This window comes from Dipodomys spectabilis, unplaced genomic scaffold (genome assembly GCF_019054845.1).
Source record: "Dipodomys spectabilis isolate Male_0828 unplaced genomic scaffold, ASM1905484v1 ptg000531l, whole genome shotgun sequence".
Taxonomy (NCBI): Eukaryota; Metazoa; Chordata; class Mammalia; order Rodentia; family Heteromyidae; genus Dipodomys; species Dipodomys spectabilis.
In genome coordinates, this window is record NW_024871208.1 from 990,255 (window position 1) to 1,015,374 (window position 25,120).

Sequence of the window (25,120 nt, forward strand, 5' to 3'; positions counted from 1 at the left end):
TCAATTCTTTGAATTTACATAATTTTTAAGGATGTCACTTTTAAAATTTAAATTTAGGTTTTTTCCATTTTCTCTTGTTTTTTTTTTAAATGTCTCTCCTAATATTCTGTCCTAATCATTTCTGTCCCTGAAATAAGGACTTGTTTAAATTCACTCTCCTTTTACCTCTCCACATCCCTCAAATCATGTTTTTCCCATTTCTCTTAAAACCTAATAATTTCTGGTTTGACAAATTCTTCTTTCCTGTTCTTAGCCCATTAATCCATTGATGTTGAATAGATTGTATCTGTTGAAATAGATTGTATCTGCAGCCATTTTGACTGTGCTACTACAGGAGTCTGGATGATGCTTGCCTTAAAATATTGTTCTAGCAAAAAATTGGTGTTACTTTCATACCAAATGGGCAGAAAAAGCCAGAAAAACACCAGAAAAATGGGAAGTCCGTGTATCTCAAATCCACTCATTATAATCAGGTGACAGAACAGTTATCATTATAATCAGGTGACAGAATAGTTAATGATTAATCCAGAGGAGAGTTACCAAAAAGCTCTACAAACATTACTAGTAAACATGGTGAATGATAAGATTGAAAAACTACAAAAGACGCAGTGTGAGGGTGATAAGGAGAAAGAGGAGGCAAACCAAAGATTAATATAGGAATCTCGTGAGCATGAGGAAAGTACTCAAAATTAATACAAGAATTGCATGAGCAGGCAGAGAACAGTAAAAAAGAAATAAAGCAATTGTGTGAGCAGGCCGAGAACAGTCAAAGAACCACAGGAAATGCATGAAGTGAGGAAGCTAATCAAAGAGTAATACAAGAATTGTGAGAGAGGGATGAGAATAGACGAAGATCAATAGAGGCATTCATGGAGTACATAAACAGACAGCTGAAAGAAATCAGGGAGAACACAAAGGGAATGCTGAATGGATCCTGACAGAAAGAATGAGTTACCAAGGAAACAATAAAAAATCAACTAAATGATTTGAGAATAAATACTGAACACCAAATTAAGGAAGTAAAGAAGTTCATACAAGATCTAAAAGAATGTTCCAACAAAGAATTTGAAGCCATCAAAGTCGACCGATTAGAAGGAACGAAATAAAAAACAAATTAGAAAATCTTGACAGTAAGTTAGACCATGCAGAAGATTGAATCTTGTAGATTGAAGATAGCCTAGATATTATAGAGAAAGAACATACAACTATCAAAGACAAATCCAATTCATATGATAGATCTATTCAATATTTGGAAGACACCATCAGAAGGCCTAATCTGATGATAATGGGTGTAGAGGAGCACCTAGAGACAGATGTTAATGGTTTAGGAAATTTGTTTAACAGTATGTTAGCAGAGAGCTTCCCAAACATGCAAAAAGATAGGCCTATTCAGATACAAGAAGCTTTTAGAACCCAAATAGACCAGACCAGAATAAGACATCCCAGCCTGACATTATAATCCACACAGGATCAATGTAGACCTAGGAAAAGATCCTTAAACCTGTCAAGGAGAATAGATCAATCACTTATAAAGGGAAACCAATTAGAATCAACTCAGATTTCTAAGCATAGACAAATTAAATTCAGAAGAGCCTGGAATGATGTGTGCCATGCCCTAAAGACAAATAACTATCAACCAAGGACACTGTACCCAGCTAAACACTCTTTCTTGATCGAAGGTCAAATAAAAATTTCCATAGCAAAGAAAAACTGAAACAATATATCTCCACCAATCCAGTCCTATAAAAGATACTTAATGATGTCCTATATATAGAAAACCAAAAAGACCACAATAAAGGCCAAGAAACTACACCCAAACTGAGAATTCAAAAAGCATAGGAAGAACCCAGTTGTCGCAGGCCCAAGAAGGTGGATAACCTGATAGGAACTAACAAACACCTCTCCGTCTTATCTATCAACAATAACAGACTTAACTCACCAATTAAGTGACATAGACTCTCTATTTGGATTAAAAAGCATAATCCTTTTATCTGCTGCTTTCAGGAGTCACACCTTGCCCATAAAAGCAAACACATTTTGAAAGTGAAAGGCTGAAACAAAATCTACCAACCAAACGGCCCCCATAAACAGGCCGGAGTTGCAATCCTAATATCAGAGAAAATAGACTCCAAATTAAAATTTGTGAGAAGAAATAAAGAAGGCCCCTACATACTAATTAAGAGATCTTTCCTTCAGGAGTACATTACAATTCTCAATATCTATTAGCTTATCAACGAAGCACCCAAATTTATCCGAGAAACACTACTTAGCATTAAATCTCACATAGATCCCAAGACAATAATTGTTGGGGACTTTAATAGAGCACTATACCCACTAGATAGATCAACTCTGCAAAAACTCAAAAATAATACACAGATCTAAACAAATGCATAGATCTACTAGATTTAACACCCAGCAGCATTAGAATACACGTTTTTTTTTTCAGCAAAACACGGAACTTCTTCCAAAATCGAAAACATTTCAGGTCACAAAGCACATTTGTCGAAATTCAGAATCATTGAAGTTATACCTTGCATTCTCTCAGACCACAAGGGAAAAAATTATAATTCAACAACAAAAGCCATAAAAGAAAGTCCTGTACAAATGGGGGCGGAACAACATACTCTTGAATCACCAGTGGGTCATGGAAAAGGTTAGAAGGGAAATTCAAATGTTCATGATATTCAACAAATTTGGAACACACAAATTGCCAGATCCTCAGGGATAGAACAAGGCAGTACTCAGAGGCCAGTTTATAGCTCTGAGTTCCTACAACAACAAATTGAAGAGATCTGAAAAGAACAATTTAATGAGACATCTGAATCTCCTTGAAAAAAAGCAGCAAGTTAAACCCCAATCCAGTAGATGGAAATAAATAATTAACACTAAATCAGAATTACATGAATTAGAATCCAAAAGAAACATAGAATCAACAAATAGTTGGTTCTTCGAAAAAATTAACAAAATTGATATTCGCCTAGGAATTCTTATTAGAAAAAGAAAAAAATAACAAAATAAATAAACTCATAGTTGAGAATGGAAACATCACCATAGAAACAACCAATATTCAGAACATTATAAAGGAATATTTCTCAAACCTTTATGCTAATAAGTTTGAGAACTAGGCAGAAGTGAAACTTTTCCTAGCAAATATAGACATGTTGAAACTAAACCAAGATGAGTTAAACCATATTAACAGGCCCATATCAAGGATGAAATAGAAAGAGCAATAAGAGACCTCCCATCTAAAAAGGCCCAGGACCAGATGGATTTACAGCAGAATTTTACAAGGTCTTCAAAGCAGAGCTGACACCAATATTCCTCCAACTCCTCAATGAAATTGAAAGAGAAAGTTCACTACTGAATTAATTCTAAAAAACCATCATAACCCTCATTCCAAAACCTGGCAGGAACTCATCAAAAAAGAGAACTATAGATCCATTTCTTTGATGTCCATTGATGCAAAACTTCTCAACAACATTTTGGCCAATCAACTTCAACAATTCATCCAAAAATTCATACACCACAATCAAAGAAGATTTATTTCAGGGATGCAAAGCTGGTTCAATATATGCAAATAAATAAATATAATTTATCACATTAACAAGAGCAAGGATAAGAACCACATAGTTATCTCAATACATGCAGAAAAAGCATTTGACAAGATCCAACACCCCTTTATGATGAAGGTTCTGGAAAAACTGGGAATCCTGGGAACATTCCTCAATACAATAATGGCTGTATATGACAAACCTATATCCAGCATTATACTCAGGAAGGAGACAAGGATGTCCACTCTCTCCACTTCTCTTCAGTTGAGTATTAGAATGCCTAGCTTCAGCAACAAGAAAAGATGCGAATATAAAATGGATCCAAATAGGCAAAGATGAAGTAAAACACTCCCTCTAGGCAGATGACATGATCATGTATTTCAAGAATCCCATGGACTCCACTCCTAAATTACTCAAGTTGATTCAAAACTTTAGCAAAATAGAAGGGTACAAAATTAACCTTCAAAAATCAATGGCTTTTCTGGATGCCAACAATGAGAAAAGCGAGGCTGAAATCAGGAAAGCAACTCCATTTGTAATATCCCCCCAAAAATGAAATACATGGGAATTAATTTAATCAAAGAAGTGAAGGACCTCTATGATGAAAACTTTTAAAACCTGAAAAAGGAAATCAAAATAGTATTTAGAAAGTTGAAAAATCTCCCATGATCCAGGATTGGAAGGATCCACATCGTGAAAATTGCAATACATCCCAAGGTTATCTATAAATTCAAAACGTTACCTATCAATATTCCAACCTATTCTTCAAGGAAATAGAAGAGGAAATCCAAAAATTCTTATGGAACAATAAAAAAACCGAAATAGCAAAAAGGATCCTTAACAGAAAGAACAGTGCTGGAAGAATATCAATACTGAATTTGAAACCCTACTACCAAGCCATAGTAATCGAAACAGCCTGGTACTGACACAAGAACAAACTTCAGGACTAATAGAATTGAACTGAAAACCCAGAAATGAACCCACAGACCTATAGCCATCTAATCTTCGATTATGGAGATAAAAAAAATAGAAAGGAAGAAAGACAGCTTCTTCAGTAAATGGTGCTGGCAAAATTGGTTAAACACTTGTATAACACTAAAGGTAGATCCTTATATTTCACCCTGCACCAAAATCAACTCCAAATGGATCAAAGACCTTGGAGTTAAAGCAGACACTCTGAAATCATTACAGGATGGAATAGGAGAAATCCTTGTTCTCCTTGGCACAGGCCAAACTTTTCTTAAAAGAGATCCAGAAACTCAAAAAGCAAAGAAAGGATGGACAAATGGGATTGCATGAAATGGCAGAGCTTCGGCATGGCAAAGGACATTGCTAGAAAGATCAATAGAAAGCCCATGGATTGGGGGAACATCTTCCCTAGCCATATAACGGACAAGGGTCTCATATCTAATATATACCTGGATATCAAAAAATTAAATCCCCAAACAACAAAGTCTCAAAGAAACAACTGTGCAATAAATAAGTGGGCTAAACTTAAAAAGAAACTTCTCTGAAGAGGAAAGAAGGATGGCCAATAGACACATGAAGAAATGCTCAACCTCCCTATCCATAAAAGAAATGCAAATCAAAATGACATTGAGATACCACCTCACTCCAGTTAGCAGGGCTATAATCAAGAACTCTAATAATAATAGATGCTGGAGGGGATGTGGACAGAAGGGAACCCTACTGCATTGTTGGTGGGAGTGTAAACCTTTTCAAACACTTTGGAAAGTAATATGGGGGTTCTTCTAAAGACTCCACATAGAGCTCCCCTATGACCCAGAAATCCCACTTTGGGGCATTTATCCGATGGTCACAAACAAGACTATACTCCAGCTATTAGCACAAGTGTGTTTATTGCAGCATTATTTACCATAACTATGATATGGAACCAACCCAGAAATGGAAAGACTTGGGAAAGTTTTTTTTTAAGTGAATTAAGCCAGGCCCAAAGAAACATAGGTCCCATGGTTTCCCGCATATTCAATAACTAGTATATGTTTGAGACAAGGAGAAAAGGTCAGATAAGTTGATGTTAGGTGAAATGAACCCCAAGCAAAAGATTCAAATGTGTTTTCTTTCATGCAATTGTTTCTAACATATTTATAAGTTGAATTCTTTGTTACTTTGTATATCCCTCCCCCATGGTATAACCCCTGCTTTCACTGTATTTGATATTGGTATAATTTGTGGACAGGAAGGGCAAAAACAAATCCCAGCATTATTTATGATAATTAAGATATGGAACTTACCCAGATACCCCTCAGTGGATGAATGGATCAAGAAAATGTGGTATATATACACAATGGAATTCTATGTCTCCATCAGAAAGAATGAAATTGCCCCATTTGTTTAGGAAATGGAAAGTCTTGGAAAAAAACTATATTAAGTGAAGTAATTCAGGCACAAAGAAACATAGGTCCCATGGTTTCCCTTATTTGCAATAACTAGTATATGTCTGAGACAAACAGAAAAGGTCAGATAAGTTGATGTTAGGGGAAATGAACTCTATGTTAAAGACTCAATTTATTTTCTTTCTTAGTATTGTGTCTAACACATTTATAAGGTAATTCTTTGTTGCTTTGTATGTTCCCCCCCCCCCCCCCGGCATGACCCCTTTTTTCATTGTATTTGATATTGGTATAATTTGTGGAGGGAAAGGGAAGAAATGATTCTTTATATAGCGATACAGGTGGATCCATTGCAGCAATGAGACGTACAAGATGTTATGTCAAAAATGAATTTTACAACTTTGGTTCAGGTGGGGGATGGGAAGAGATGGGAAGGGTAAACAGAGGAATAGGCAAAAATTCTTGATAAGAATGCACTCATTATGTTGCCCATGTAATTGTAACCACTCTGTACGATATTTTTACAATAAAAAAAAACTTAAAAAAGAAACCTAATTCTAGAAAAACAAATCGCAAGAGAAGATCAAACCAACACCTGGCAAATCAACAAAGAGAGTTACCTATTAAGAACATAGGTCCTCCAAATGAAAGCCAAGTAATACTCCAAAAGAACAAGACAAATCAGAAAAATACAAGAAAAGTGATATCAAGGTAGTATAATTCATACAAAAAATAACCAGGCATTAGAGCAGACAATCAAGGACCTAGAAGATACATTTCAAAATACATTACAAATACTGATCAAAAATGTGATTAATGAAGCAATACAAAACTTCTACCAGGAAATTTGAGAACAAAATGAGTCCAGCCAAATATTAGCAAAAAAATTCATGGGGAGACTACAAACAAAAAGATGAATTCTAAGAAGGCCAAGGAGTTGAAGAAAAAAAATAGATGTCTAGTTAAAAGATATGATTGAAGGTACAGATAAAATAAACCTCCCACCCAAAGATAAGATTTAAAGATAGTCCAAACAAAACCTAAAACAAAGCTTTAATAAAGGAAAAAGGCCCTAAAAATGACCAATTTGAAGACAGAGAAATCAAAAACAAAGCAGAAAGTCTGAAGAGCAAATAGATGATATAGAAGAAAATCTCAGGGATGAAGGGAATGAGGAGATAATCAATTAGAACCAATCCAAGAAATAAGAAACCATCTTGCGGGAACTTCAAGCATCAGTTAGAAGATCAAATTTGCAGAACATAGTTATCATGAAGGGGAAGAGTAGGGTACCAAATGGATGGCAAACATATGACAGAATTCCAGGAAAGATCATTCCAAACATCCAAAAAGATAGGCTCATTCAGAGAAGAGAAACCTTTAGAACACCAGAGAATATCATAACAGAACAACCCACCACCACTTCATAATCTATTAGAGGATCATTAGAGATCAATGAAAGTATTCTTAAAGCTGTCATAGAAAAAAGATTATTATTTATAAAGAACATACAGTCAGAATAAATACAGATTTCTTAGATGATATGGTAAAAAGGAGAGGCTGGCATTTTATGACAAATATTAAAGGCAAATAACTGCCAACCGTGAATATGGTCCCAAGCCAAACTCTCCTTTACCTTTAAAGGATATATAAAAATATTTCATGACAAAGAAAACTTGAAACAATGTATCTCGACCAAATCAGCAGGATAGTAGTTCATGAAATGTATCCTACATAGAGAAGATCAAGAAGAACAGGAACTGGTTATATAAAATACTCCCTACCATAGAACAAGGTAAATATATTATAAGAAGATGAGGCACAGATCCTAAAAGCAGGTGTATTGATGGAGCCTGCCGGCAATCAAAGGGATTCCTGATTTAGGGGGTGAGGATGAGAAAAAAAAGACACAAAGCAAAGGATGGGGTTGGGTGGTCTGCAGCTCAAGACTGCAGCACCGTTTATTTTTAACTTTCCCTAATATATACTGTTAGAAGTCAAGAAGCAGCATAAGGTTACTATAGTCCAGAGAAACAAGGAAAATTTCTGTAAAACAGAGTGCAGTAAAAAACAAGACAATGTCAACTGGTTGAAAGTAAAACAAACTCTGTAGACATAGCAAAGCAATCCCAGGCATCTGGTGTTTTTCAAGTAAGCCAGTTCCTTGTACATGCCTTCATTTGAACACAGGGGTCAAGATGACATTTGAGCTGTACTTTCAGCTCCCAACCATGTATAACATAGCAGAACTCATCAGATATTTCATAATCTTAACTCTCAATATCAATGGACTAACTTTCCAATTAGAGGACAGATTAGATAGAATGAAAGAACAAGAGGCATCTATCTGGTATCTACAAGAGACACATTTTATTGACCAAAACAAAGACGTACTCCAACTGAAGGGCTGGAAGGAAAATTTTCAAACAGATGGACATCATAAACATGCCACAATAGAATCACTACCATAAGATAAAATAGAATTCTAATTAAAATTAGTGGGAAGAGATATTACAGATTAGTAAAGGCAATTCTCCATTAGGAGGATATAACAAGTCTAAATATCAATGTCCCGACTCCTGGAGCACCCCACTTCATCAACCAAATACTACTTAACATAAAATCACATCTCAACACATCATTGTGATCCATGGATACGGCAACCAGGAAAAACTCAACCAAGAAGCTGTAGAACTAAATAACTACATTGACCACCTATTCCTAACAGACAACTAAAGAATATACATTCAGTGTCAGAATATACATTCTTCACAGCAACTCATGGAAGACTCTTCAAAATAGAATATATCCTATGTCACACAGAAATTCTGTCCAAATTGAAAGAAAAATAAATTGACATCCCATATCCTGTCTGACCACAACAGAATAAATTTAGAATAAAAAAACTAAAGCAAAAAATAATTCTCAAACCCATGAAGACTGAACAACACGTTGATGAATGACCAGTGGGACACTGAAGAGATTAGAATGGAAATCTGAAAGTTTCTGGAATTTAACAAAAATGAACACATAAAATACCAGCACCTCTGGGACACGGTAAATGCAGTATTTAGAGAAAAATTTATAGCTCTGAGTGCCTACATCAAGCAATTAGGGAAATCTCAAACCAATATTTTAATTATGTAACTCAAGCTCCTTGAAAAGAGGACAAGCTCAAAGCAGTGGACAGAAAGAAATAAAAATAATAAATTGGAAATAACTAAAGACTAAAAAAACATAGAATCAACAAAAGAGTTGGTTCCTTGAATAAACAGACTTGACAAACTCTTACCAAATCAGACTAAGTAGAGAAATTATATAGATGGAAAGATAATTAGAAAGCTCACAGATTGGGAGAAGATCTTTTTTGCTATGCAACAGGCAATGGCATCTAATCTCAAATATACTTAGAGGACCAAAAGTTAACACCACAAAAAAATATCCTCAAAGAAACAACAACCCTAATAGTAAGTTTGTTAAAGATTTGAAGAGAGACCTCTCTGAAGAAGAAAAATGAATGGCCAATAGACAAATCAAAGCAACATTGAGTTTCCACCTCATCCCAGTTAGAATGACCATTATGAAGAAAATTAATTATAACAGATGTTGGGCTGGTGGGGATGTGGCCAAAAATGAACATTACTACACTATTGGGGAAATGTAAACTTATTCAAATACTCTGTAAAGAAGTACAGACATTCCTCAAAAGTGCTCCCCTATGACCCGGCAATTCCACTCTGGGCATTTACCCAAATGACTACAAAGAAGCCAACTAAAACTACCATCACCAATATGTCCATTGTAGCATTATTTACAATAGGTAAGATATGGAACCAACCCCAATGCTCCTCAGTAGATGAATGGATCAAGAAAATGTCATATATATTCTCAACAAAATTCTATGCTTCTGTCACAAAGAATGACATTGCCCCATTTGTAAGGAAATGGAAAGACTTAGTAAACACAGTAAGTCAAACAAGCCAGACCAAAGGAATCATAGGCTACATGTTTTCACTCATTTGTAAAAACTAGAATTTGTCTAGGATATTCTTAGAAAAGATCACAATAGCTCAATAGCTATATGCATATCACCATATAAAATGATGCTTATCGAAATGAGCTCCAAGAAATGGTTACAAGATGATTTATAGTGAGCTGTTTTTAGTTATTTTTATTTACTTTCTCCCCTTTGGTTTATTCCCTGTAGTCACCATTTTTGATTTCTGTACCTTTTGTCTTATACATAAATTAATCTGATTTGAGGAAGGGAAGAGAAATCACAGAAATGGTGCGGCAAAGATTAACCAAAGCAACAGTAATATACAGTAGACACTATGTTAGAAATGAATTTTACAAAATTGGGGGAGTGGGATGTCAAGATTGGAGAAAGCAGGAGAAAATGAGAAAGGTGTAACACAGTTCAAAAAAAAAAATGTAGTCATTACTTATGTAACTGTAACCCACCTCTGTAAATCAACTTCATAATAAAAAAATCAAAAAACAATAAAAGAACTCACCCAAATATATAAAATTGGAGACAAAAAATGAGACACCACAACAGAAATAAGGACAACTTAGAATCTTCCAAGAAAGCACTTTGAAAACCTTATGCGCATCACCTGGAGTATCCTGGAGAAATTGATGATTTCCTATACTCGATGTGAACAAAGAAGTGATGCATAAGAAGTAATGAAAATGAAATGTCAATAAACAATTCCCATACCAGAAAAATATGGGACTCAATGGATTTACCATGAAATTAAGGCCTGGAAAAAACTTACAATACTCAGATCAAACTCTTCAATGGAATAGAAAGGGAAAGGGAATTATCAAACACATTCTTTGAAGCTAGAATTAAACTATTCCCCAAAGGGTAGGAAGGGGAAACAAAGGAGGAAGTAAGAATGCTTGATAAGAAATGTACTCATTATCTTGCCCATGTAATTGTAACTGCTCTATATGATATTTGCATAATTTAAAAAATTCAAAAAAAATCTATTCCCCAAATCATATAGTGACTCCTCAAAGAAAGAGAACTATAACCCCAACTCTTTGATAAGCATTGATGCAGAATTTCTAAATAAAATTCTTACCAACCAATTTTAACAACTAACAAAAAATATGCTATGATGAAGCAGGATTGATCCTAGTATACAATTGGATTCAATATACTTGTCAATAAAAATAATACAAACCATCAGCAGAAACAGGGACAAGAAACACATGATCGTCGATATAGATGAAGAAATAGCTTTTAGCAAATTCCAATACCCCTTTATGATTAAAAGGTCTGAGAAGCTAGGAATGCATGGAACTTTCCTCAATATAATAAAGAGTGTGTATATGACAAAGAGTTATTTAGCATGTACCTAACGGTGGAAGCATGAAATCATTAAAATTAGGAATGAGCCAAGGATGTCATACTCTCTACTATTCTTCAATATAGTAGTGGACTTTCTAGCAAGAGCAATAGACAAGAGAAAAACATAAAGGGCACCCACATAGCGAAGAAGTAAATCTATCCCTTTTTATAGATGAAATGATCCTGTATTTAAAGGACGCTATAACTTTCTCTCTCAAGTTAGTAAAGGTGATACCAATCTTCAGCAATATAGCAGGGTATAAAACCCACAAGAATCAGTAGGTTTCCTGTGTTGCAAACAATGGGAAGATCCATGCTGAAATCCAAGAAACAACCTCATATGTATTAGCTCAAAATCATATCATATTAAACAAAACAAAATAACATCAACAATACTAGGAATTAATTAAACTAAAAATGTGAATGACCTTTGCTGTTAAAACTTTAAAAATCCAAAAAGGGAAATTGGAGGAGATTCAAGGAAATGGAAAGTCTTTCAATGCTCCTAGATGGAAGAATTAACATTGTGGAAACTGCAATACTGCCCCCAAACAATTGACAAAGCAATATCCATGAAAATCTCAACAATATTCTTCAATTCAGTAGAGAAAGCAATCCAAATTCAATATGGAATTGCAAAATTACAGATGAAACAGAAGGCTCAGAAATGAACTCATGGGCCTATAGTCATCTTTCACACACACACACACACACACACACACACACACACACACACACTGGAATTCAGTGGAATTCACCCATCAGAAAGGATTATTTTTCACCAGTCTTGAGGAAAATGAAAGGCTTGGGAAAATTATATTAAGAGAAAGGAAGGCAAACTCATAAAAATTTAGGTTTCATGGATTCATTCATTTCTGGTAGCTAGAAGGTGCCTACAAATCTTCAAGTAAACAAGACAGATTGTACCTCACCCCAGATAGAATGGCCATTATCAAGGAAACTAACAATAGCAATTACTGGCGTAGATATAGCCAATAGGGACCTTTATTATGCTGTTGGTGGGAAATTAAACTTGTTCAACCACTCTGGAATGCATTATGGAGATTCGTCAAAAGACTAAGCATAGATCTCCCTTATGCCCCAGTAATTCCCCGCATGGGCAGTAATCCAATAAATAATAAAAACGCTCACACTAAAGCTATAGCATAAGCATGTTCAGGGCTCAGGTCCCAAGTTCAAAGACTGGAAAAAAAGGTCACCACTGCTGGTATTTGTTTCCACAAATATGAATCTTTTGACATAAGATACCAAATCATTCTATTTGCAGTAGCTAGGATAGGACTTAAATGAATGGGTGATAAAATGGCTTCTTTGTTGAATGTTAGGAAAAAATGTAGGCAGTCCACGAAAAGACGGATTTTGTTTTTGTTGTTGTTGGTCAAGGTGCTTGAAGTCTGGGATTAGGCTCTGTCCCTGAGCTCTTCAACTCATGGTGAGTGTTCTACCACTTGAGCCATAGTGGCACTTCTGGTTTTCTGGTTGTTAAATGGAGATAATAGTCTCAGGGACTTTCCTGCCCAGGCTGGATTTGAACAGCAGTCCTCAGATCTCAGCTTCCTGAGTAGCTTGGATTACAGCTGTGAGCCACTGGCACCAGGCTAAAAATTGTTTTTGGTTTTTTTATAAGATTAGAAAATCCACCTCCTCATCTGGGTCTAAAGCTCAGATATCACTATTAGAACACTTGACACTTAGCTCATTTCATCACACATTTGTAAATTTTCTCTTTTCTTTCATGTGCGCATACTGCAGTCAATATCATCTCAGCTGTGAGTTTAGACCAATTGTATGGTAACTGCTAGTACCTAAATGAACAGCTGTTACATCAAAACAAATGAAACCCTCAACTGGAATAATTATTTGTCTCTTTTTATTACAAGTCATTTTTTCCTAATGTGATATTGGACCTCCTAACAGAGTAATAACATTTTCTTTGTCTTCAGCAATTGGTCTTCTCCGACATGTGACCAAATATTTAAGAATTCAAAGATTACCATGATAATTCATTAACCTGTCCTCTAAGAAAATGTCTGGAAAATTTCTGGAATTTGGTCTGCTGTCTTATTCTTACATGCACGGGCTTTCTATGATTTATTTGTTCTACATGTAATTCTACTTTCCAAACTTTGACCAATTTTAATCTGTCTGATTAGTCATTCTGACCCTCTCTTTAGAGTTTCATTTCAGTCTGACTCATAAAAAATATAATAGTTATCAGCTAAATGACTCTCAGCTTCTGTTTTCTGCCTGTCTTCATGTAGGATGTGAGAGCAGCCCTGACTGGCTGTGCTTTCTGGAGTTTTTTTGTTTGTTTGTTTTGTTTTGTTTTTTAGAGGTCTAGCATTACTATTCAAGGTAGTAGCTTCTCTGGGCCCCAGTGATCCCCTGGCCTAGCATCAATGGGATTTTCCCCTAAAGATACAAACAATACCTGACTAAATTCCTTCTTTAGTTGTTTCAAAATGAGGCAATCTGGCATCCTTGCAAAGCCATGAATAATCCTCTGTAACTACTTACAAAAATGGTCTATCAAGATGGCTTTTCAAGGTCGACTGTGTAAAATGTTCATTTCCAAGTCACCACCCTAAAACAGATCACATTCCTAAGAACTGACTTTTAGAAGGAATGATCCCCTTCCTTCCTTCTCTTATGATAGATCAAACTATAATATTCTTCAGTTGTGGTCAGCCTGAAGTACATTTTCCCACAAATATTCTGTAGTGTAACAGAGGACCAACTATCAAAATAAAGGGGGAAATACCTGTCTACAGACTTGATCTATCTTGCTTATATCTTTTCTTACTTTCATTACTTTAAAAACACGGATAATTTATACTTGAGATTAGACAGTTTATTTTGCTTATATCTGTTGTTATTTTCATTACTGCAAACATATGGATAATATGTATTTGGGATTAGACAAGTGCTAAAGAATTAATGAAATAAACATTCAGTTTACTTTCATATATCCAATATAATACACTTAACCTTTTATGGAAAGGTTAATCAAACCATAGAAACAATGTCAGAAAGATAAAATAAACCTAAATATGTATAATCAGGCACACATGCACCATCATCTACTCAAAAATTCAGCCTTTCCATAAATATTTATTTGGCACAAAATTATAAAATTTTAATGAATGAATATGACTTTTAATTATCATCTGAAATACTCCTCCTATATATAATTGTATATAATTATATGGAGGTGACCTAGACAGGAATTTAACATGCATGTAGTAATCAAATTTCCACAATTTAAGCTAGACGAGAGGAGTTATACCCTCACATACTGCCAGGAGGATGTGTGGTGTGAATTTTACCACAGTGCTGAACCCTTCCACCTAGTACCAAGAGTCGTGAGCAATAATTTATTCTTTGATGTTAAGATTAGTGTTAAGTGTATAATACACTTTGAATTATTGCATTAATTCACAGAAATGAAATGATGATTAATTATTGAAATAATGATATAGTATTTGTTTAAGTTCTAATGATTCTTAATTTTACAATTAATGAAATACATTATTAAAATTAGTTTCACTTTCTCTTTTCAATTGCTACTAAAATTAAAATTTTATATTAAACGTTCAGTATTAAGAAATCAGTAATAAGTACCTATTATTTAAATGATATTCTATTAATCTGTGATTTGAATTATAATTCTAACTAATTGTGATGTAAAAATCATTTAATAGAATTATGGGTAATATTTTTTAAACTTACTAGCTTGTTATTTGTTTACAAATTGTGTAATTTGTTATTTTTGGTCCAAATCATTTCTTCACCATAATTGTTTAATTTTCTATTTTATCTCTATTGGTTTACTGATTGTACAATTTGTTTTCCCTTTTTAGTGACTGACAGGAGGCAGAAAATCTGTACGCTAGTTTACTACTACCTATGTTAAAGTAAAATTACTGCTTTCCACAGCTGTTCTAGTTTTCTCGTATAGTGCACTATTTTCCCCATTCCCATACTCCCATATCCTGTATTGCTGATCTCATGTATTTTATTTTATCTTTTATTTAAATTTTATTGTCAAGGTAACGTACAGAGGGCTTATAGCTACATAAGTAAGGTAGTGAATTCATTTCTTTTCTAACTTGTTACTCCTTCCCCTATTTTCTCCCTCTTCCCTCCCAGCACCCCAAGATTATTTCCAATATATTGGTTGTGAGTGTCACTATTGCATAGGTTCCCCCTTTGTCCTTTGTCTCACCATTTTGTCTTTTTCCTTTCCCTTCCATAGTTCAGATCAACATATTTACAGTAATCAAGGTATAAAAATCAAGTACAGTGACTACAGGGGGAAAACCATAGGTGGGGAAAACACAAAAGATAAAAAGAAACCACGTAGTACATTAAAAACAACAACAACAAAAAACATGTCTTGGAGTTCATTTCACTTGGAATCACCTTACACGGTCATATGTACATAGCTATTGAGCTATTCTGCTCATCTACCAAGATTATCCTTGATGTACACAATAATGCTTTCCTATTACCCAGTAATCCCACTTCTGGACATTTGCCCTAGTGACCACAAACAAGGCCACACTAAAGCTACCAGCACAATTATGTTTATCACAGTATATTTCCCATAGCTAAGATATGGAATCAACCCAGTTGCCCCTAGTAGATGAATGGATCAAGAAAATGTCACACACACACATACCAGAAAGAATGACACCATCTCATTTGTAATGAAATGGAAGATCTTGGAAAAAATCATATCAATTGAAGCAAGCCAGACTTAAAGAAACATAGGTCCCATGGTTTCCCTTATTGTAATAATTAGGTTATATCAAGGAAAATCTCATGTATTTTAATTTGACATTTTGTTCTATGTTGAGCATTTATTATTGTTGATTGTTTGTTATTATTTCTGTACACAGGCAGGTATATTTAAAGAATTACGTTCATTTCATCCATTACTGAAGGAAGAACAACTAAAAGAGCCACTCCTACTAGGAAGAACATCTCCTACTAATTTAACTTCATTCTTATGTAAGGACAGACTTGTCCCCTTTAACATCATGTTGTACATTACAACTCTATTCTTGGTCATCCTGCATATCTACTATTTTCTACATTGTGACATAAATTGCCTAGTAATTCCAGTTTGCCAGTTTGCTTTACTTTTAAAAAAAATTCTCTTAAAGTTTGAGGTTGGTGTGTGTGTGTGTGTGTGTGTGGTATTACAAAGATCAGAAGACAACATTTTTCTTCATTTAGAATACATCTTTCTGATCATAGTAAGTTGTGGCTAATGGGAGAACTTTCTTGCTATTTTAAGGATGAAACAGAAAAATACATTTGTGCATGTACCACAGTTGCTTTGTTAGTCTGTAGTTGAAAACTAAACTTCAAGCTATTTTTTGGCCATTGTTATGAATAATGTGAATAACAATGAACTACAGATATATTTCTGAGTTACCCAGAGAGAAATAATCACATGATTGGTGGGTCAGATGACATTTCAACTTTGCATTTCTTTAGAAAACTGTGTACTACTTTCTACAATGAGAATACTAACCGGCATTTTGACCAAGAGTGTAGAAAATTTCCTTTTCTCCATATTCTCACCAACATTATCACCTTGAGTTTTTTTAAAGGACAGGTTTTTACTATGTGCAGTACCCCAGACTGGCCTTAGTCTCAAATCCTCTTACTCCAACCTCTTAAATGCTTGGAATTACAAGCCTTTACCACCACATCTGTTTCCTTTGATTTTTTGATGAGTTATAATAGTTGTAAAGTAGTATCATAATAATTTTGAATTGCATTTCTCTAAAGACTTCTGTTCACAAAGCATTAAGCCAGCATAGAAGTGGTATTAAACACAACTTTGTAAACCCACTGGCGATTTTCAGGGCTTTTGGGAAAGCGTGTCTATTCAGAACTTTTGTCCATTTTTAATCAAGGTTCTTGTTAGTCTCATCTTTAATATCTCTATAGAAAATCAATAATTAATTCAATGTATTAGAAAGGAAAAAATTAAGCAAATCTAACATTTTTCAATTTTCAATAACGTATTGTTTAAATCATTTTCTGTCTATGCTTGAGACTATATAACTCAATTTAGTTAGACCTTTTACAAGACTAAATGTATTTTATTTATTTTACGTTGATTGCTCTTTCTAAAGCCTGTGTGTCTAATTTTCCTTGGTTTCTTTCAGTCTTATGTACTTCAAATTTCTAAATGAAGAATAAATGGAAGCAAACAAAAAGTACAGTTCCTCTCATCTGATGATGCCTCTACAAGAATAAGGGAAGAGTTCGTTCATCCTTCTAAGGACCTATGATAGGGTGTCAAAAAGAGAATTCATGCTTCGAGGCATTTCCTATCTTTGCAATGTAACTTAAATGATGTAAAACACAACATACTGCTCGGATACATTTTCACTTTATCAAGTTTTGCGCATTTTCATATGGACTTCACCTAAGTCTACAACATTCATTCATAATTCTGTCCCTGATATTTTTACACTACCAAAACATAAGATAACCTGTTTGTTTTACAGCATGAGAACTTACCCAGCTCGCTTCCTTGGAAGCAGAGCATAGTCAATAGATAACATTATTTCTGGTTGCTCACTACATGTAATGGTTTCTGTAATACATATCGCATTCTATTTAGTATTTTAAAAAACTGCTGTCTAAACTCAAAGCTCATTCATAGAAGTTTATGATAAGTATTTCGCAAGTGTTATGTATCTTAATTCTTAAGATAAAATTTGCTATAATGGTAATGTAATTATCATTTTACTCTTGGGAAAAATTGTAACTAAGTTCATGGCCCAAAGACATAGTGAGGAAGGAAACGATTCAAAGTTTCCAAAATTCTTTAGCCGATACAAAAAGATAGGTAAAATCTCTCTGTTCTCTTGCACTCTCAATTCAATATTCATATTGTCCAAGAAATAATAGCATAGCAATTATTGCCCATGGTAATTGTTTTTTGTCACATTTTGTCTTCAACACAGGCTGTGTTGGTGACATTGGGTTATCATGCACAGAGCAGAGCTTATAAAGTGAGGTCCAAAGACAGCCAAATTTATTCAGTCCCACAGTTCCAGTTTCCTTTTTAAAAGGACTAAAACTTTAAGTATCATCACTTACTGTCTTTTAGGAATCCAAAAACAAAATAAATTTACATATAATCACTCCAAAATGCTTTATAAGTAAGAGATGATAAAACAGGCACCCATGAAGTAAATTTTCTTCTTCTTTTAAAATTACTCTGAAAGCCTTGTGCTGGTTGGTCACACCGGTAACTATTTGGAAGGTCATAAAACTTTTCTATAAAGTTATTAAGACATATAGTAGCAGAAATATACTATAAGTAAGTACATTTCAGAGTTTGTAGAAACTTTACTGAGAAGTTGCAAGGTTTGTGTAAAGAAGCAGAATGAAGAGTTAAGACTTTGTTAACTACACAGTTTCGGTTAAAACTTTAGGGCTTCATTACTTTATATGTTAGCAACGAACAAATAATGATATAAGCCATATACAAATAAAGAGATGAGCCATAAATAGTAATCTTAGTTGGAATCTTTAAAGATTACTTAGAGCCAATAAAAGTCCTGTTGAACATCATAATATTAGCCAGTTTTAAAAGTACAGGGATATGAGAAAATAGTAAAATAAAAAGCCAGGTGCTGATGCCTCATGCTTATAATCCTAGCTACTCAGGACGCTGAGATCTGAGGATCACGGTTCAAAGCGAAAACCAGAAGTGGCACTGTGGCTCAAGCGGAAGAGCGCTCACCTTGAGCTGAAGAATTGAAGGACAGCGCCCAAGCCCAGAGTTCAAGCCCCATGAGCGACAAAAAACAAATGTAAAATTTAATATGTAGTACACATTGAATTCTGAAAACACTGGTAATTGTTTTGGTTTTAATTTTATTAATCATTAATGTTTAATTATTGGTATTCTTTATTTGTAGCATTGTTTTACTTGTTGTAATATAATACAACATTTTGTAAATCATCATTAGGAAGTACTTTGAGAATGTTACTGGGAAGGCCAAACCATTTTTTATAGTTGCTTATGAATTTACAATGAGCAAAATTAAGAACAAAATATTGATTAAAATTTTTCTCAAGTAGACTCTGAATCTAGAGTGTTGATATGTGTCCACAGCTAAAATCTTAGCCCTATGCTGATGCAGCAGTATTACAGAGTTGAGGCCACAAAAGTGAGAGAGTGTTTAGTTTCTTGTATTTTATATTGTGGTAATGGGTCTTGAACTCTGGGTCCTAGGTGCTGTCCCTTAGGTCAAGTCTAGTGCTAACACTTGAGCCACAACACCACTTCCATCTTTTTCTGCTTATGTAGTGCTGAGAAATGAAACCTAGGGCCTCAAGCATGCAAGGCAAGCACTCTACTACTAATCCACCTTCCCAGCACCTGCGAGACTGTGTTATAAAAAATCATCATAACAACATTTGCTTTCTGCTTTGGGTTATTTAATGAAATATATGAATATCTTTTTATGTCTTTGTGAATTGCCATACTTCTGAATTTATACTAACTTCAGCCACTTTATCCTTTTCAAAGTTATGAAATATGTCTGAGAGTTTGATTCTGTGAAGAGTGTTTTTGCATTTATAATTTTTTCTGAGTCATTTTTATTTTTTATCAAAATCACTGTATATTTTATGTTGATGGTTTATCATACATCAAATACCTTCAAATATATATGTAGAGTCTACTATATGTCTGAGCTAAGCATAAACACTCACAATAGTTGATATTAGGCTAAATGGACTCCAAGGTAAGGATTTAAATGTTTTTTTTTTTCTTTCTTGAGATTGTAGCACATTTTTAAAATGATTTCTTTGTTGATTTGTAGGTCCCTCCCCCATGGTATAACCACTGCTTTCACTATGTTTGATATTGGTATAATTTGTGGAGGGGAAGGGCAAAAACAAACCATTTAAATAGGGATACAGTTGGACCCATTGCACCAATGAGATGTACAAGTCGTTATGTGGAAAAATCTTTACAACTTTGGCCCGGTTGGGGGGAGGGTGTGGGGGAGAAATGAGATGGGAAGGGATAGGAAGGGGAAACAAAGGAGGAAGCAACAATGCTTGATAAGAAATGTACTCATTACGTTGCCCATGTAATTGTAACTCCTCTGTACGATATTTTCACAATTAAAAAAAAAAAAAACACCAAAAGGAGACCAGAGACTCCACCCAGTGACTGCTTATGAACACAGGGGAGAAACAGGATCTTCCCATCCACCCCCCAAGAAAAAAAATGAATGTTTAAGGTCTGAACAGGGACACCTCTCTCCCTCTTGGCTAAGTTTCTGCCCAGCATCTGTTACCTAAGTAACTAGTAGACCTGGAAGCAGTTACCTTCCCCTCATGCTAGGTCACATCCTGGGCCACGTCTAGTCACATGCCTCCCATCTGACTTTAGGAGGGTCCCAGACCCTGAGGTCACATCTGGATCCAGTGTTGCCACACCTGTTCCAGATCCTGGCTTAGATAAATTCTCACCCAGCGGTGGCCATCTCCCTTTTCAGTTTCAGCTATGCTTCTCAATTATACATGGCAGGGGCAGAAGTTCAGTAAATAAATTTCTTTTCCTGCCTGAATAGCACGTGGTGCTCTCTTCATTGGCTGCCTAAGGAAACCTACCTATTTAATATGCCTTACATATTGTTCTGTGACTCGGATGGGGATTTTGAGTTGTGAATGTTAGAATTTCCTAACTACCCCTTTTCTGTGAACCAAACTTCCTAGAGATATCATGCGAGACTTTTCACCAATACCTTGCTGGCCTTCACATCCACACCCATACCACTTCTCTACTCTCGCGACTGAAAGTACTAACTACAGTTTTCTGTTGGTCAATCTCTGTCCAGATGTGGCACCTTGCCAGAGAGCTCTTATGGCTTTTAGCTGAAAGGCCAGTCACCTCTGAAATCAAGGACATTTGGTCAGGGACTTGGCCATTTATCTCTACAGGGTTAGGGGGGCAAGTTGGGACGCCACTTCTGCCTGGTCAGCTCTCCTTCAATCACCATACTGATTCTCCTATACATTTAATGGGGTGCTGCGAATCAAGCTGAGCTGTGAAACCCCTTTGAAATGCTTCCTGTGCTCTCTGGAAAGCCAGAGCGCCTAATTTTTATGCCGTTCTCAGATATAGACAGTTTTTTTTGCCACTGCAATAGTAAATGGTCAGAAGTCTGTTTACTTTCAGCCTCTTTGCTCTCTCTCTGCCAATCATGTCTAACTTTCCTTATTTCTCTCTTTCTCTTTTCTACAACATTTTTGCTTGTGCCCTGAAAAATGCAATATAGGCTGGGTCCCAGGACACCCCCTCGAGGTTCCCTCTCAAAGGCTAGCCATTCTACGTTTGAAAATTGTCAGAGTTTCCATTTGTTTAGGTTGTCTTTGTGGTTTTTCAGAAATTCACAATCTTGAGTTCGCCATCTTGGCCACATGGTGGGTTAAGGGTTTATTCTCATCTGACTCTTAACTTTCCACCAAGCTTACTACTACACCCACTTTTGCAGCCTCCCCCATGAGTCACACTATTTGCGTCCTCCCCAGTTAGGTATACCCCAATTTGAGGCCTCTCCTGTGAGGCCATTCCCTCTTTTGCAGCCTCCCAAACAAGGTGCACCCTCCATTTGTGGTCCCCCCAGCAAACCCCTCTGTTTGGCAGCCTCCGCCATGAGGCACCCCCTCTATTTCTACCTCCCCTGCAAGGTAATCCCTCCTTTGAGGCCTCCCGTGTGAGACCATTCCTGTGGCCTCTCCTGCAAGGCTTCCTCCCCTGCAAAACCCCTCCTCTTCCTTTGTACTATGGGTGGAACCTGAAGATCCATGTGTTCTGGAAGCAATGCACCCTCACATTCAAAATCTTTAGCTCTCGGGTTGGGAAGGTGGCATACTGGTAGAGTGCTTGCTTTGCATGCATGAGGCCCTGGGTTCAATTCCTTAGCACCACATAGAAAAAAGAAAAAAGCCAGAAGTGGTGCTGTCGCTCAAGTTGTAGAGCGCTAGCCATGAGCTGAAGAGCTGAGGGACAGCACCCAGGCCCAGAGTTCAGGCCCCATGACCTGACCCCAAAAAATATCTTTAGCTCTCTCTAGTATTGACCATGTAGCAGATGCACCATCTTGGTATCTTGGGAGCTCAGCTGCTATTTTGCACCAACTCGATTTTGCCCTGACCTCAACTTGATTCTGTGTGTATATTCCTATGTGTCTATGTCTGTGTCTGTGTAAACTTGTTATCTGGCATTGCAACCAAGTTATTTGGCTTAAATCATCTGAGATTCCTGAAGTTTGTTCAGTTTGGTTTCGTAGTTAAGTTCTAGCCAGTCTATATGCAGTCCAGATCCAGTCCATCTCTTCCAACCTGGAAGACAGCCCTCACTCCTGTGTATACCATCCTACCTCCACCATGGTAAAAGTAGTCTGGAGTCTTCCTTGGCTCCCTCACATGCAGCTGATTAGCTGGTGAAATTTTGCTTTTGATTTGTAAAAGCTAAGGCTTTTTCTGTAACTTTGGTTAACTTAAGCACTGGTAGGGGTACCATAAAGAAAACAATACTATATCTGTGCTAAAATTCTCATCACATTTAATGAGTTTTGTCTTTTCAGAATATTTGTTGGTCAATTCTTAATAAGAACCAGGTAAACTCTACTTGTTCTACTTGATCTCCTTGTTGCTTTAGTTGAAAATAATAAAGGGCTTCAGTGGCAAAGATTGCAGTTCAAAGCCATCCCAGGCTGAAAAATCCCTAACACTCCATCTCCCAAGTAACTTGCATAGAGCCAGTCTAGAAACAAGGATCAAGACGCTTATTTCTAACAAACCAAACACTGGAAGTGGTACTGTAACTCAATGTGGTAAAGCAATAGCCTTGAGCAGAAGTGCTCAGGGACAGTGTCCAGGCCTTGAGTTCAAACCTCCTTGAATACCACCTGGGACAAACCATCATAGCAACAAGCACCTAGACTCAGCCAGTCTGGGGAACAAGGGACCACAGAAAAGAGTAAGAGGAAATGATGTCACATCAGCCACTTTGTACCTGCCCTTTAACCAGAGCCAGGAGGTCAATAGAAGTAAGAAGCCTGCCTGTCTAATGTCTGTACCTGTCTACCTTTCAACTGGATAGAAATTTATATTCTTGCCTGTGTTACCTGACTTCTCCTCTACCTAGTCGCCAGATGTCAGAAGTAGCTAGGGACATTTCTACCAACGTTTTCAGCCCCAAGCCCTTCCACTTGCCATTTATTTGCTCTTTAGTATTTTTTTAGCCCATCAATGCATGAGACTTCTCCAGACTTCACCTACGAACTCATGCCCACCAAGTGACAGCTGTTACCTGCTGTCTTCTCTCAGAGGAACACCTTTCAGCCTTTTACCCCTACTGTCAACGTCCCTTGCAAGTAGGAAATAGCCAGAGAGAATTTTTACCCATTTTCATAATTATCAAAATGCTGGCATGTAAGGTCTGAACAGGGACACCTCCCTTCCTCTTGGCTAAGTTTCCACCCAGTATCTGTTACCTATGTAACTGGCAGACCTGGAAGCTGTCACCTTCCCCTCCTGCTAGCTCATATCCTAGGCCACCTCTGGTCACATGCCTCCTATCAGACCTTAGGTGGGTCCCAGTCCCGGAGGTCACACTCAGATCCAGTGTGGCTATACCTATTCCTGTCCCTGACCTAGATAAGTTCTGGCCCAGAGGTGGGTCATAAACCATTTCCTTTGCAGCCTTGTTTTTCCAGGATGCATGGCGGGGGCAGCAGTTTCATAATTTTTTTTTTCTTGCCTGAATAGCACGTGGGGTTCTATTCATCATCTACCTAATGAGACCTACCTACTGAATATACCTTACACAAAGAACTCTTTCTTGTAACTTTTAAAAAAAAATTAAATTTTTTTCTATTAATCTTTTCTTTTTTCTCATAATTTTTACTTTAGGTGTATATGTAAGTGTGTGTACTTCTTTATTTAATTTTTTTAACCTTTTCGTCCTTAATTTTATTCTTTTCATTATTTTTTATCTCTTTCTTTCATTTTTGCGTTGCTTAATTGCTGTTCAGCTCATCCCCAGATGTATACCCCTTGTCGATTATTACACATTATCTTCCATTGTGTACCTACTTAATCCAGAAATTTATTACTCAATTCACTGCATCTTAGGCTTAACCGCTTTAATATAGTATTATTTCTTTATAACCTATATAATTTTCAATTAACTACTTTTGTTTTCGTTTTTTTTTTTGGTCTGGTCGTGGGGCCTGAACTCTGGGCCTGGGCACTGTCCCTCAGCTCTTCAGCTCAAGGCTAGGGCTCTACCATTTCAGACACAGTACCACTTCCGGCTTTTTTCTCTTTGCTTATGTGGTGCTGAGGAATCGAACCCAGGGCCTCATGCATGCAAGGCATGCACTCTACCACTGAGCCACCTTCTCAGCCCTCAATTAACTACTTTTAAGGATTTTTAATTACTTTTTAAATTTTATTATTTGTTTTATTGTAAAAATACTGTATAGAGGGGTTAAAGTTATATGAGCAAGGTAATGAGTACATTTCTTATCAAGCATTGTTATCTCCTTCTTTGTTTTCCCCCTACCATCCCTTCCCTCCCATCTCCACAACTACATGCCCCCCACTCCCCTTTGCCTAAATTGTAAAGTTCGTTTTTCTTTTTTTCCCTTTTTTCTTTTCTTTTATTTTTATTGTGAAAATACTGTACAGAGGGGTTACAATTACATAGGCAAGATAATGAGTATATTTCTTATCAAACATTGCAGCTTCCTCCTTTGTTTACCCTTCCC